This window comes from Patagioenas fasciata, chromosome 1 (genome assembly GCF_037038585.1).
Source record: "Patagioenas fasciata isolate bPatFas1 chromosome 1, bPatFas1.hap1, whole genome shotgun sequence".
In the NCBI taxonomy this organism is placed as follows: Eukaryota; Metazoa; Chordata; class Aves; order Columbiformes; family Columbidae; genus Patagioenas; species Patagioenas fasciata.
The window spans coordinates 56413554-56426472 of NC_092520.1; the positions used below are offsets into that span (position 1 = coordinate 56413554).

General features: G+C 40.3%; 1 protein-coding gene across 5 annotated transcripts in view; it reads left to right on the forward strand.

Annotated features, from left to right (window-relative positions):
- FARP1 (FERM, ARH/RhoGEF and pleckstrin domain protein 1) overlaps positions 1–12919 on the forward strand; it is a 221329-nt gene that overhangs the window by 863 nt on the left and 207547 nt on the right. The window lies entirely within an intron of this gene.

The window sequence follows — 12919 nt, forward strand, 5'->3', positions numbered from 1 at the left end:
GGCGGGAGCCCTGAGGGAACGCTCGGTGACGGGTGGACTTTGAGGGACGGCTGTCCCCGTTGGCCCGGGGAAAGGTTTAGCCCAGGCCGGCAGCCGGCGGAGAGGTGCCGCTCCGGGGGGCCGTGCGAGCCTAGGGCAGCTCGGGGGGCCGGCCTGGGGAGCGGTGGGTGTGGGCGCGGGGTCCCCGCTCGGTCCCGGCCGGTACCGCCCCCCGGGGGCCCGGAGCGGCTGTTGGCGGCCGCACTGCCCGGTGCTCCCGCCGCCTTCACAGGCTCCGCTCCGGCCTGGCGCTCTCGACGCCTCTGCCCCAGCTGGAAAGTTCGCCACTTTCAAACCCGAGTGTTTCCCGCTCCGCAGTATGATGGGCCTCAAACCTGCATGAACCGCCGGGGAACGTTTTGAGTAAACAGAAGTTCGTTTTAAAAGTGGGAGCTTGTGCGGAGTAGGCCTTACCTGTTGTGATTTGGTGGCTTTTTTTTTTTTTTCTGTAAAGTACACACAAACTCTTTGAAGTTGTTTTTTAAAGTTGCTGGATTTGCTTGATTGCTGGCATGAAATAAATGAAATGCGTAGCGTATCTTTTTCGGTCACAGCCTTCTTACCAGGGTTTCCTTCAAAGAGATTTGTCCCTGGAGAGCGGAAAGATGATTGCTCTAAAGGAACAGTTATCGCTCAGCTGTTTTATTCTCTGTATTGCTCAGATACTTTGACTCTTGCTCCTTGTGTTGCTTCTAGAATATATTTTTGCAGCAAGCAGCTGATGTTGGAATCAAGCCAACAAAAATAAAATCCTGAAGCAGTCCAGTTAAGAAGAGCCCCGAACTTTGTTCTGAATTCAGATATCCCCTTTCCCCACTTGTTTCTGTGAGAATTGTGGTATCTACCTGATCAGCGGATCTGAGCCTTTTAGAAATGTTCCCGCGTACCAAGAAGGTACAAAATCCTCTTAGCTGAGCCTCACGTGTCAGACCTGCCAGGGTCTCGAAACTCTGCGCTGGCTGATGGAATGGGATGGGAATTGTGTGTGTGTTGCATCCTGGGGCTTGTAGTTACCCTGAGATGTACCTGGCTGGTGAGCTCTGAGTGTGTGAGGACTGGGCTGTTGATGCTGCCAGGTGAGACCTTGTTGTTCCCTGTTCCCCCTTCCTTCCCCAGTATCAGAAGCGTCGGGTGCTGAGTTTTAACAGCCTTGTGGCTCAGGGATCCCGGTTAATGTTTTTTGCTTTCTAATTTGGTGCTTCATTCTCTTCGATTGCTCTCATTACTCTAGCATTAGGTTGAATCTCTTTTCTTTCCTTTGTAAATAGCAAAGATGCAGGGTTGTGTGTAATACACTGAATTAACGGCAACTATTTTTGAAAGCTTAGACATCGCTATATGAGCCCAAACTCACTGTAAGTTCTTTTATCCTCACAGACTTAAGTTCAAATGTAGCTGTGGAAGGGATCATTGGTAGTGAGGCCAATTGTCATCATCATGGGAAGGGGTTGGAAAGCTGTATTTCTTTGCTCGTTTTTTTGCTGTATCTTGTGTATAGCACACTGATTAAATAGTGTGTTGTTTGTTTTTTTCCTTCTGCACTCTGTTTTCCTGAACAAACAAAATAAACTAGGCAAGTGGGCAGAATGTTGAACACACAGTAACACGGGACTTCAAAATGTCAAAAGTTGGTAGGAGATTGAATGCGTAATACCAAAGCCTGACTTTTATTTAATGGCTGGGCTTCAAATTGGAAATCCTTTCCTCCTCAACCCCCCCGGCTGAGACAGTTCATTAGTCATTGTGTAATCAATATCTTAAAACATGCTACTTGTAAACAAACTTTTTGAAAGAAAATTGCAGGTGATAAATGACCAAATGGAAAACACTGCTCTAAATGATGGTTTGAAAAAGGAGAAAGACTTGCATTAGGAGATGTATTTCTGTATTAAAATTCAGATAGAGAATTCTGAATTTATAAAGATATTTGGTACATTATCCTCTTCTGATTTTAGATTAATTTGTCTTAGGAAGAAATCCAAACTTCCACTTAAGAAATTAATATACGATGAAAATTAGCATCTCTTTTTAAAAAATATGAGAATTCTTGACACTGATGAATATGAGGCTGCTAGTGCTGGCAGCTTTTCAGATGGTGTGTGCTTTGTGATGGAGATAAGCAAAATAAATGCTTCTCTGGTTTGAAATATCTTTGCATTAAATCACTGGCTTGCTCTTGGGCATGGATTTCTAAAAGGGACTGACTGGTGCAGTGACTCCCAAACTGGGATCTGCCAGGGCACGAAGCTGGGGAAGGTGGTCCGTGGGACCATGTTCTTTTCACAGCGTTTGCTGTGGAAAGCTGGCTGATGGGCAGAGAAACTTCAGGGCTGACAGTGGGCTAGGGAATCACGTGCACATTGCTGGCTGCGTCCCCTCAGGTTTTGCAAGGTGGAAAACTGTCCAGAGAATGACATCGCATCTTTACTGGTTGTTAATGGTCATCCGTCTCTCTTGAGACCGGAATTTGAAGTGCAGGTCAGTGCTCTGACCTCATCTTCCCGTCTGCTTCGCTTGGGGAAACACAGATCTGCTTCTTGCTGACTGCAGCAGAGATCTGGATCCAGAACTTCACTTCAGTAGAACTGACTAATTTTTTTTAAACTTATGCTCATAATTAGGAAGTATTTTTTGCAGCTGTAGGATTGCGTTGCAAAACCTGTTTATATACTAAAATGAAGTTCTAGTGGATGTTTTCTTCATTTAAACCTCTATGTATGTTTTGGTTGCATTCTATTGCAGAATCAATATATATGCAATATACTTTTTATATACCATGCTGAGATGCTAGTGATAGGGACTATACTTGCTGGGTTTGTTTTCTAGTTTGTTTTTTTTGTTTGGTTGGGTTTTTTTGGTAATTATTTTTTCATGCTGGTTGTCTGTGCCAGCGTCCTTATTTTATATTGTCTTTTTTTAGGAAAGCATGATAAAAATTCTGTTTATTGAATTTGGGTGCACCAACTTACCCTGTTTTTTCTGCTGCTTCTTTTAGAAATCGGCATGTTTATCTTAAAAGGGCCTTTCCAGACTTAATCCAGACTTAATTTCATGGTTTGGGTTGAAAGTTGGTTTTTTGCATGTGTGTGTGTGTTTGTTTTTTGTTGTTGTTTTGGGTTTTTAGTTTGGTTTTTTATTTTGTTGTTTTGTTTGAGTTTTTTGTTTGTGTGGGGTTTTTGTTGTTGTTTGTTTTGGTGGGGTTTTTTTTAAGTATTCTACTTTTCTGACTGGTAAGGTACTGAGTAGATGGTGAAGTTTATAGCTTACAGATGGGCTGCTGAATTAGTGAGAGTAAAGGGCTGACTTGCTTTTCTGGTTGTAAAGGCACAGAAGTCAGAGGTATAAAAGGTCATCAGGCTCAGCCAGCTTTGAATTTGTGCAAAATGTCAGTAAATTTGGCCTGCAGAAATGTAGGCGAATCAGACAATTAGGTCAGTCTGTATTGAATGTAGGCACTATCTGTAAAATCAGTTGCAGTGTGATGAGCTTTTTAGCCTTGACTGTAATGATGGGGACTTGATTAAATATTATGAGAAGTGAAAATACGGTATGTCTTTTGGGGGATTTGAGACACTGGGTATGAAACTACTTTTTTCTTTTTTTTTTGGTCTAGAAATATGAATGGTGGAAATTATTTTTAATGTTTGGTTGTCAGAAAAGACTTAAAGGAAAAAAGAATGGTGGGTCTGTTAGTTCTCAAATAAAATGAAGCTTTGTTGGATAAGTTCATGGAGGTGCTAAAGTTCTGTTTTCTGTTGCTCTCTGAGGGAACTGTGATTTTTGTAATGTATCCTTGAATGTTCTGTAGTAAAGTCTGTACAGTAAAATCCATTTTTGTGTCACTCTATAAAATGGAGGAAAAAACTTTCTCAAGCCATGGAATCAGGACACTGAGGTTTACAGTAGGAGATTTCTGTACAATACACCTTTGTTACTAGTCATGAGGAATACTTGCAAGGGGTTGGATGGTATTTTAGTATAAGGCAAAGATGATGTTTCCAGGCTGTGTTTTCTTTCCTAGGTTATAAATTGGGTGTAGTAAAGCCCACTGAAAGGTGGGAGACTGTGTCTCTGAGGCAGCGTTGCTGGTTCCCTTACTTACTGGTGGTGCCCTGCCCATGCAGTGCTCTGCTGCTTGCCATTAAAATAAGGGGGTTTTTTTGCTACCTTGGCATCAGTGCTGGAAGTTGCTGGCCCGTGATACAAAATTTCTCAAATGAGTAGTGATGTTAACAATTATTTCAATCCCAGTTTCATTCCAAGTATGTTGACTTGGGTGGCCAAAGTAATGGCGTGGACTTTGCGGGGTGACTGCATTTTCCATAATGAAAGTAGGTTTAGAGGCTATTACACTCCAATTTGACATGTGATTCTACTATCTTGTAAGGCTCTTTAGGTTGCCCTTTGAAGCTCTTTCACTCGCTGGGTATGTTAACAACAGAAAGGCATAAGCTGTGCAACCAAAGGGGAACTTGCCCTTCTCCCCTGAGTTATAGATCTTCCCAAAGCATCTATTTCTATAATACAAAAGGTATTCTACTACTGGAAAAGTATCATAGGGGCAACTTTGCAGAACAGCTATGACTTCTTGAATAGAGACATTATTAGCAACCATCCCTGCTTGAAACAAGGCTGTGAGTGCAGGTGATGTGCTCCATATACATAGAGGAAATGGGATCACTGCCTCTGAGACAAGCTGGTCAGGTACCTGGGTTGTCTTGCACAAAACATTGCTAGGGAGGAGCACAGATTTTTGTAGGTCAAAAGATGAGTTGCTGTTAAACTGCAAACCTATTATAACAGTAATTGGCAAGAGAAGATCCTGTTGGCTGTTTCCTTCTCTGGTGTGGAGCTGCTGCTTCTGCTGGCCACCATTGGCCTTTCTGCAGCTTTCACTCCTGGTTATTGCAGGACCAGTTGTTTGATTGCTGGTCACTATTAATACAGACAACTACATCTCCTTAATCAGGGACCCTAATTTTCAGCCATCTGCACCAGAGGTACAAGTCAAGAAGACATTTGTCAAGTTATTCAAATACCAAATTTGGCACAAAGGGTCTAGCTGCTCAGTAACCTGTGTGCATTTAATTGGCTCTTTCTACTCCTCATTGTGCATTTTTCTGTTGGTTGCATTCTCTCAAATAATTTTTTTCTGTGCTTGGATGAAGTACTTGAGCTACAGACATTGTGTGTTCATTTCTTCCATCTCTGAACGTTATTTTTGGACACGTCCCAGCCTCTGTCTCCTCCTGAACAATACTAAAGGTGTTCTGCAGAGACCTTTGCTAGCCCAGTGATGGAGCACCAGCAGGCTGCTCATTAGTCTTTTATGTCTCTCCTTATCAGTTTTACTGTGAAACTCCCTATCGCTTCGGTTGCACATGTTAGAATAATTAGGCTTCCTGTTCGGCAGGTTTGTATGGCATAGATTTTGGCCTGAAAGTTCAGGGGAGGGCAAGGTTGCTATTAAATTATATAAAATGGCAGGTATGGCTTTGGTAGTTGACTTTTTTAATTACGAGGTGGGTTTAAAACAGCCTCGCACAAAGAGAGGCAGGAATGCCGAGCAGGCTTTCATGCTGCTTATATAGGAGGTGTTTTCCATTGCATTAGTAAATAAGTGAAAATAAATCTCAAAAACAAGTTTTAAGAGGAAAAAAAGGAACGTGGTCATATCGCTATTGGGTTGGAACAAGGCTTCCCATCATTCCCAGGCTCTGGGAGCACAGAAGGTATCAGACAGACTTGCAGTGTTTCCCTGGTCACCCTGGTCTTCCTGCAGTTATGGGACGGGAGAATGGGGTGTCTTTTGGGGCTGGAGGATTTTTCTTTCCTGTTCTTTCATTTGTGTCTCTCTCGTTTCTTGAATTATCTTGGAGTTTGCTGCTGCTTCTGGTTTACCGTCAAAGTGAAATGAAACTGATTTGTCTGTGTTTTGTTTATTCTCTCCAGTCTTATGATTGCAATAACAGCGATCACAACTGAAAAGGCTCTGGCCAGCCCTTGCTGTGGTGTGTAACAGTAGTGTCTTTTTCAGATTAAGGAAAAGTATGGTTTGTTTCGTTTGTCCCTCCTGAGATGATTTTTTTCAAACATCAAGGCTAGAAAGCGAGGTACATCTCTTGTAAAAGTAAGAATCTACAAAAGTTGTTGTATTTTTTTTCTCAGGAGTTTCCTGTTTTTCAGGGAGTGGTTAGTATTCAGGTTCTTAACACTAAGAAATACATTAAAGGGACAATGAGGGAGAATTCACTTGCTGTACCTTTTGGACAATTAACAGTTTGTATAACTTTATGTACAAAGTAGTCTCAGTGCACTGTAGAAGTTACACTTTTTTGTGTGAATCTATAAGATTAGCCTCCTTGGAGGTAAGTTTTGGTCTTTTTATTTGAAGACCTCATCTCCTATCTTGTAGAAATTCCTCCTGAAAAATCTCTGTTTAGCACTGTGTTTATAAGATCTGAAACCATTAATGCTTACCTTTAACATACTAAATATTCAGTAGTTTTCCTGCATTTTAAACAGAAGCATCAGAATGTGCATGTAGGGAGATCAACTGTATTGCTGTGCCATTGTAACAACCTGTGTTGTTCATTACCCATTTTGTACAGTTCAGCTGAATTAACCGGTGTAATGTGGAAAATAGAACTGTTTAATGTTTTGGTGCAGAGCACCATTTTTCCTGGTGTCCTTTGAAACGCTGAGCATAATTTTCAGTACTATGAAAAACAAAATAGTAAAAACAGTGAAAAAGAATATAAAACAAGAAAAAATAGAAAATACCTAGAATGTACAGTCAATAAATGCTGAACCTGAAGCTAGCAGAAAATATCCTCAAAAGTGCCTCAATAGCAAATAAATAAATAAAACAAAGACAAAGCAGATGGTGTGATAGTATTGCAGTGGAGAGAAGGGCAAGTGACTCTGCCATTTGAATATAAAGAAGGTTTTAAAAGACATTCTAATTAAGCGCTGCTCACAGCTCTGCCTTTACTAATAATATTTGAATTTTGAGGTAGTGACAAATTACTCAATTCCAAATATATAGGATCTTTTTGCCTAAAACCAGTGAGTTGGAAATGAACTTCTAAGAGAAGAACTTCTAAATGGAACTGTAGGAGAGAAATTGCAGTTGGTAATTTTGTGGGGCAGGTTTTTCCATCTCGACTTCTTTTTTTTATAATATTATTTACAATTAAGTCTTGAATGGTAACACTGCCTCTTTGTTTCTGACTATTCTCTGGCTTCATGTTTGTAAACTGTTAGGCACCTTCAACCGTATTAGACAAGCAATGAAGCTTAATTAAAAGTAAGTGCTAGATGGAGGAGAGACACAGATCGCTGCAGCTGTTGCTGGAGGTCATCTGCAGCTGCCCGGTCAGCACGTGTGTTGGCTGGGCAGTCACGTAGGTACTGCTCAAAGCAACAGTGGTTTCGTGCCGGCTAATTAGCAGTGAGTAATTAGGACACTGTGGAGGGGTTGGGAAGGCTGGCAGGAGAGGAGATGGGTGGTGGAGCGAGCCATGCAGCAGCTGGCTGAGGGAAGAGTGTCAGTTGGGTGGAAATCAATTTTGAGTAGCTCTCTTGGTCACCAGGTGTGAGCACATTTGCGTGGTGGCTTTTAGTGGGGAGGAAGCAGACCTAGCACTCATGAAGCCTGTCCAGAAAGTACAATCTTTATAAGAAACCTTGGGCACATTGACACCAAGCACACTTTCCCACAGTTATCTGGAAGTGCTTCCCATGGCCGTGAAACAGGGTGTTTTTGTCCAAGGAAGTGCCAAAGCGATGGTGTGAGAGCAGGATATCTGCATGAATTTTACCTCCAGTTGTGTCCAGCTTTTTAAGTGCAACTCAAAGACTATTTCAGATTCTGAACTAAGAAATTATCAGTTGGGCAATACCTTGAACATGAGCATTTCTCCCTTAATTGCGTGTACAGTGGCTGCACATTAAGGTACCAGAGAAATCATTGGAGCAGTTTATAGTTGTAATAAACACTTCAAGGATCATTTGAAGCAATGGGCGAGCAAATGACGGTTGATGGTAGTTCCTTGCTTGAGAAAACCTGACACAGGGAAAGCCATTCCTGTCCTCCTGAATGAAGAGAAATACATGATGGAGGGGAGCTCGGGACTAATAGTGGCATGCTACAAGCGAATGACTGGAAAATTAGCTCACCATTGTGATGGAATAGCATGTATGTATGTGTTTGTACATATGATGAGAAGATGGAATTCAGAAGCGTTTTCTTTTTCTGGAACCAAATTGTAGACTTTTCATTTTCCTGTGATTCAAAACAAAACCAAACAAGTCTATATATTCAAGAAAATTCAGACATGTATGTGAAAACATTAAAGCTGAATGCAGTGTTGTTCTTAATCAAGTATTTGCTTTGACTCCCTTAGATCTGTTGGTAAAATTTATTTAGGCAGTAGGTAAAACTACCAAATTTTCCTTCAGATTCCCTTTCCTTAAAAGTGAGAGTAATGTTTGAAAATGCGTATTTTGTGTTATTTAAAGTACTTCAAGTGGAAAATAAGCAGTCTGATGAGAACAGCTAATACACAGGCAAAAAGTAACCTAATTAAAGCTGAAGTAGTTATCTGTAGAGATGGTGACTTGTTCGAGTGTGTACTGCAATAGATGGATCTAAGTAACAACTACGTTTTTCCCTCCCAGTGTCATGTAAAGAAAACAACAAGAAGAGCTAAGTATACTCCTTTATCTCTGGATTTGGGTTTTGTGCAAAATCAGTGTGCTATGAGGATATTATAGCTGCAGGATTAAATTATGTCTGTCCTTCCAGACGGAAGAATTTTTATTTTAGTGTAAACATAACTCAATAGAAAAAATTCTGAAAAGGAATCTGTGTTCTACTTTTCTGCCTGCTTTTGTCAAAACAAAATGCCCCTTCCAACCTAAACAATGTTCTTTCTACTTAAAAGCACCCTAAGATTGGAAATGAAGCTTGGGTGTATGCTATGAAGGGAAAATGGTAGCTATGTTAAATGTGAAATGCTTCTGGAAGTTTTAAAGGCTTGTATCTTTGGCAGTTCTGGGCTAACCTCGAAGGAGAATGAGTTTGAGAGAATGGTGATCTGAGCTTGGTTCCAGCTTGGCAAGGAAAATGTGATTTGGAGACAGGGAAGAGGAAGTTAATCAGAATAACAGCTCTGGCCCTTGGAGCCTAATGAAATTAATATATGAAAATTAATTATAAGGGCAACCTGATAATACATGACAGGATCTAAGAGGATGTTTAAAAATCTGTGAGTAACTCCAGGATTTTTCTGCAGAGGAATTCCTGCAGGAGTGGAATAAGAATTTATGCTTTTGTTTTCCCATAGAATACTTGCATTGCAGTAAGCAACCCCACTGCATTCGGGTGCATGTGTTTCCTCTTGCAATCAAGTGAGAATTTGGCTCAACTTGGGAAAGGCTGAAATGCCCGAGAGCTGGATTGCACAGTATCAGCTGGGTAAAAGTTGCCTCAAGTCTTCTGGCACTGTCTGACTTCTGTGAAATAAAATACGCTGCAGCAATTTATAGGTTTTGTGTGTGTCTGTTAACCAATGATTTAATTTATTCTAAGCATTAACTTGCTTGCTTATGACAAATCCTGGAATAGCCTATTTTTTTTCGTTAGATTTACAGGCTAAATTTATTTGGAAGTTTGTCAGGAGGACAAGCTAGTCTGGTTACTTTTGAATGTGTTTAAAGAAAGTTTCCTAACTCCTTCTTTGGTATTCTTCCAGTAAGGCCTGATCTTTTTTTTTTTATCTATGAAGTTTGAAGCTTGAGGGGACAATAAAGACTCAAATCAATTGGAAGTAATTGCAACTAGATCATCAGCATAGTTTTGTTTAATTTACAGTGTTTATTTAGTATCCTCCTGTTGAGGAAGTTTAATCAGATTCCGCATGCTGTGGGGGACTGCAGGGAGGAATACCAAGGATCCAGCTCCTTGTCCTGAGGATTCTACCTTATGTATATGTAGTTCTGAGTTAGGGAAAAGTTTTTAATACGTGGTGCAGCAGCTGGAGTGGTTCCTCTGTAACTGGGCACAGTGACAGGGGGTGGGTGTTTTCTGTGGGGCCAGGCTTGTCCCCCATCGATGCTCTGAATGCTTTGAGAGGGAGGAAATCTGCTTTTACGTTAGATCACACAGCAGCATAGGTGAAATGAGCCCTTCAAATGTTAATACAGCGAATGCAGCTGTGTTAATGCCACTTTTCTGGTATTTTGGAATAGCCAGAGTAACCTCTAGAAGCTGTTGTGCTTCTTGCTGAAGCGTACTGTTGCACTGCTCAGCTTTGACGGCTGTATTGGTGGAGCCTGGTGCAGTAATTACGCTGTGCAGAGCTGCAGTGCTTAACCCCCAAATCTGAGAGTATGCAGGCTATGGGGCAGCTTCAAGCTGCTTTCTTCAGGGAATAAGATTTGATGGGGACAGCTGAAAAGCAAAAGTCTTGACCTTTGAACGCATGGAATGTCACAGGGGATTATCCTTACCCAATATGCAATTAGTTCATGTTAGAAGGAAGAACAGTAACCCGTTTCTTTGTGCCTGTTTCTTTTATCTACCCTTTCTTTCCTACTTCTTTCCCCTCCTCAAAATTCCCATAGTCATGTAAGCTCAGCATTTTAGCAGTGTTTATGTTTCTTTTTTTTTTACCAATTCACTAATAAGACTGAATTTCTTTCTGGGCAAAAGATAAACATGACATAAATTGAGGTTCTGTGATTCTGTTTCTGCACATCATGGGTGCTGCTGTTGGCAGTCCTGGGAAGAGCCATTCCTCTCGTCTTAGTTTTAATGACAGTTTGTGAGAAAAAATAAACCAAACAATACTGTTGCCATTGCAAGGCTGAGATTAGGGGAATGTATTTAATCCCTAGAAATTAATGAATATTTGGCTTTTCTTTTTGAAACAAAGGACAAAGAGTTTGCAGTCTGAATGATTCCTTTAATGAAGGTGGGATATTACTTTTATCAGATTTTCAGGTAGTAAGAATTATTTAGTGTTCTCCAAACCTGGCCATATTAATTATCTGTGCAATATTTACTTGTTTTTCCTTCTTGAATTCTATGCAAGTTTTTATTTTCCAACCCTTTTAAAAAATGCAGTTTCTATCTGTGACAGCATTCCATAGTATTTTTCCATAGTATTTGTATTTATCTCTTATATTGATAAGGTAAATGTGATGGAAGGACAGATTGTTGCTGTTTTGTAAAGTTTCAGTAAGCTTATAGCTAGAACTGTTGCTGGTATAAAGTCCTGGAGCTTGTTAGCTGTTCATTTACATCTTTAGCTGAAGTGTAAGTATGTAAGTTTTGAGTAATATTCTTTTTCCATTAGTCTTACAGCTTTCTTAAGGAAGGAATGCAAGTCTTTGGAGACTCATCTGGAGTTTTGATAGCCTGATAAAACTAAGGGTTTTTTTTGGTTGGTTGGTTTTGTTGGTGTGGTTTGTTTTTGTTTGTTTTTTTTGTTGTTGTTTGTTTTTTTAATTTTTGTTTTGTTTTGGTTTTTTTGGCACAAAGCCTTTAAATGCTGCAACGGATCTTGTGTATGATTTAGAAAGACTGCAAATGGCAAGCCCAGTATTGGACAGCTATCTTGATGGATTCGTTAGAAACTTTTTTTCCCTTCTCCTCTGTGGCAAAATAGTCAGCTAAAGATTTTCTTTGTGATCATCACAAGGTTTGAATTTAGGATGATTTTAAAATTCTGTGCTTTGTCATATAAGTTTTATATATGCTTTGTTCTGTACCATATGGTTGAGAAAGAAAACCTTTAAGAAACATGCACTGATTGTGAGACAATTATCAACTATTAATTGACTATTAAAAGAATCTGACTATTAATGTCCCTGATCTATTTGCTTATTTTATTCAGTCATTTTTCCACTAAGAGAAATCCATCTTTTTTCTTTCTTTCACATGGCTTTGTAAGTCAGTATCTCTGTCATTTAACAGACTAGGCACCTTGAACAGTAAACACCTATCTTACTCTGTAATGTACAGGACCTTATATTCTGACTGGTAATTACCTTGATGTTAACTTCTTCAGTTTTTGTTCAGTGGTTTGTTGGGTGAGGTTCCTGTTGTTTCCATTGCTTGCAGAGCTGTATTTTCAGTGATTGACTGAAGAACAAGTTTTAGGTAACTACAGGCTTGAGCCAGTATTTGTATGAGTCTTGGCAGCGGTCCTTAATTGTCTTTTTTTGTATCCGTAATCTGATTCAAGGGTGCTCCCTAGAAGGACTGATGTTTTTGTTCAGGCTTCCTTCAGATGTCTTAACTACCACTGCTTCCATTAAAAGAAAAAAAAACAACAAAAAGATCTACTCCACAGTTTATGATCTTACTGTTGGGGATCTTTCCTGCTGGTAAACTGGCCTGTCTAAAACTGATCTAATTCTTCCCTAAATCTTCAAATTTCTCACTCAACTTGCAGACCGTATTGCTGATGTGTTGCTACACTACTATCCTGCAAACAGTTTGTTCCCTGGCTGCTCTGCTCTGGCGGTCTCTTTGGTTCCCCGGGAAGCTTTTGTTCTGCTCAGGGTCATCCAGTCCTTGTAGAGAGAGTTGCCTGCAGGATGGAGCCCTTCAGATGGTCTTGCTACGCAGGGGTTTGTCTTCATGGCAATTGCCATTCCAGAAGGATCGTGTTAAAGATCCTAGTTACTGCACCAGTTAGATACTGGACCAGTAGATCTGTCAGTGTCTCTCTTTGCTTCTGAATTTTAGTATGTCTTCTCTAGCTGCTATCTTTTGTATCATGTAAAATATTCTATATGTTTGTTTTATTGAAATACAATTACTCATTATTTTTATTCTGATCTAAAGCAGTTTGTTATTAATAACCTC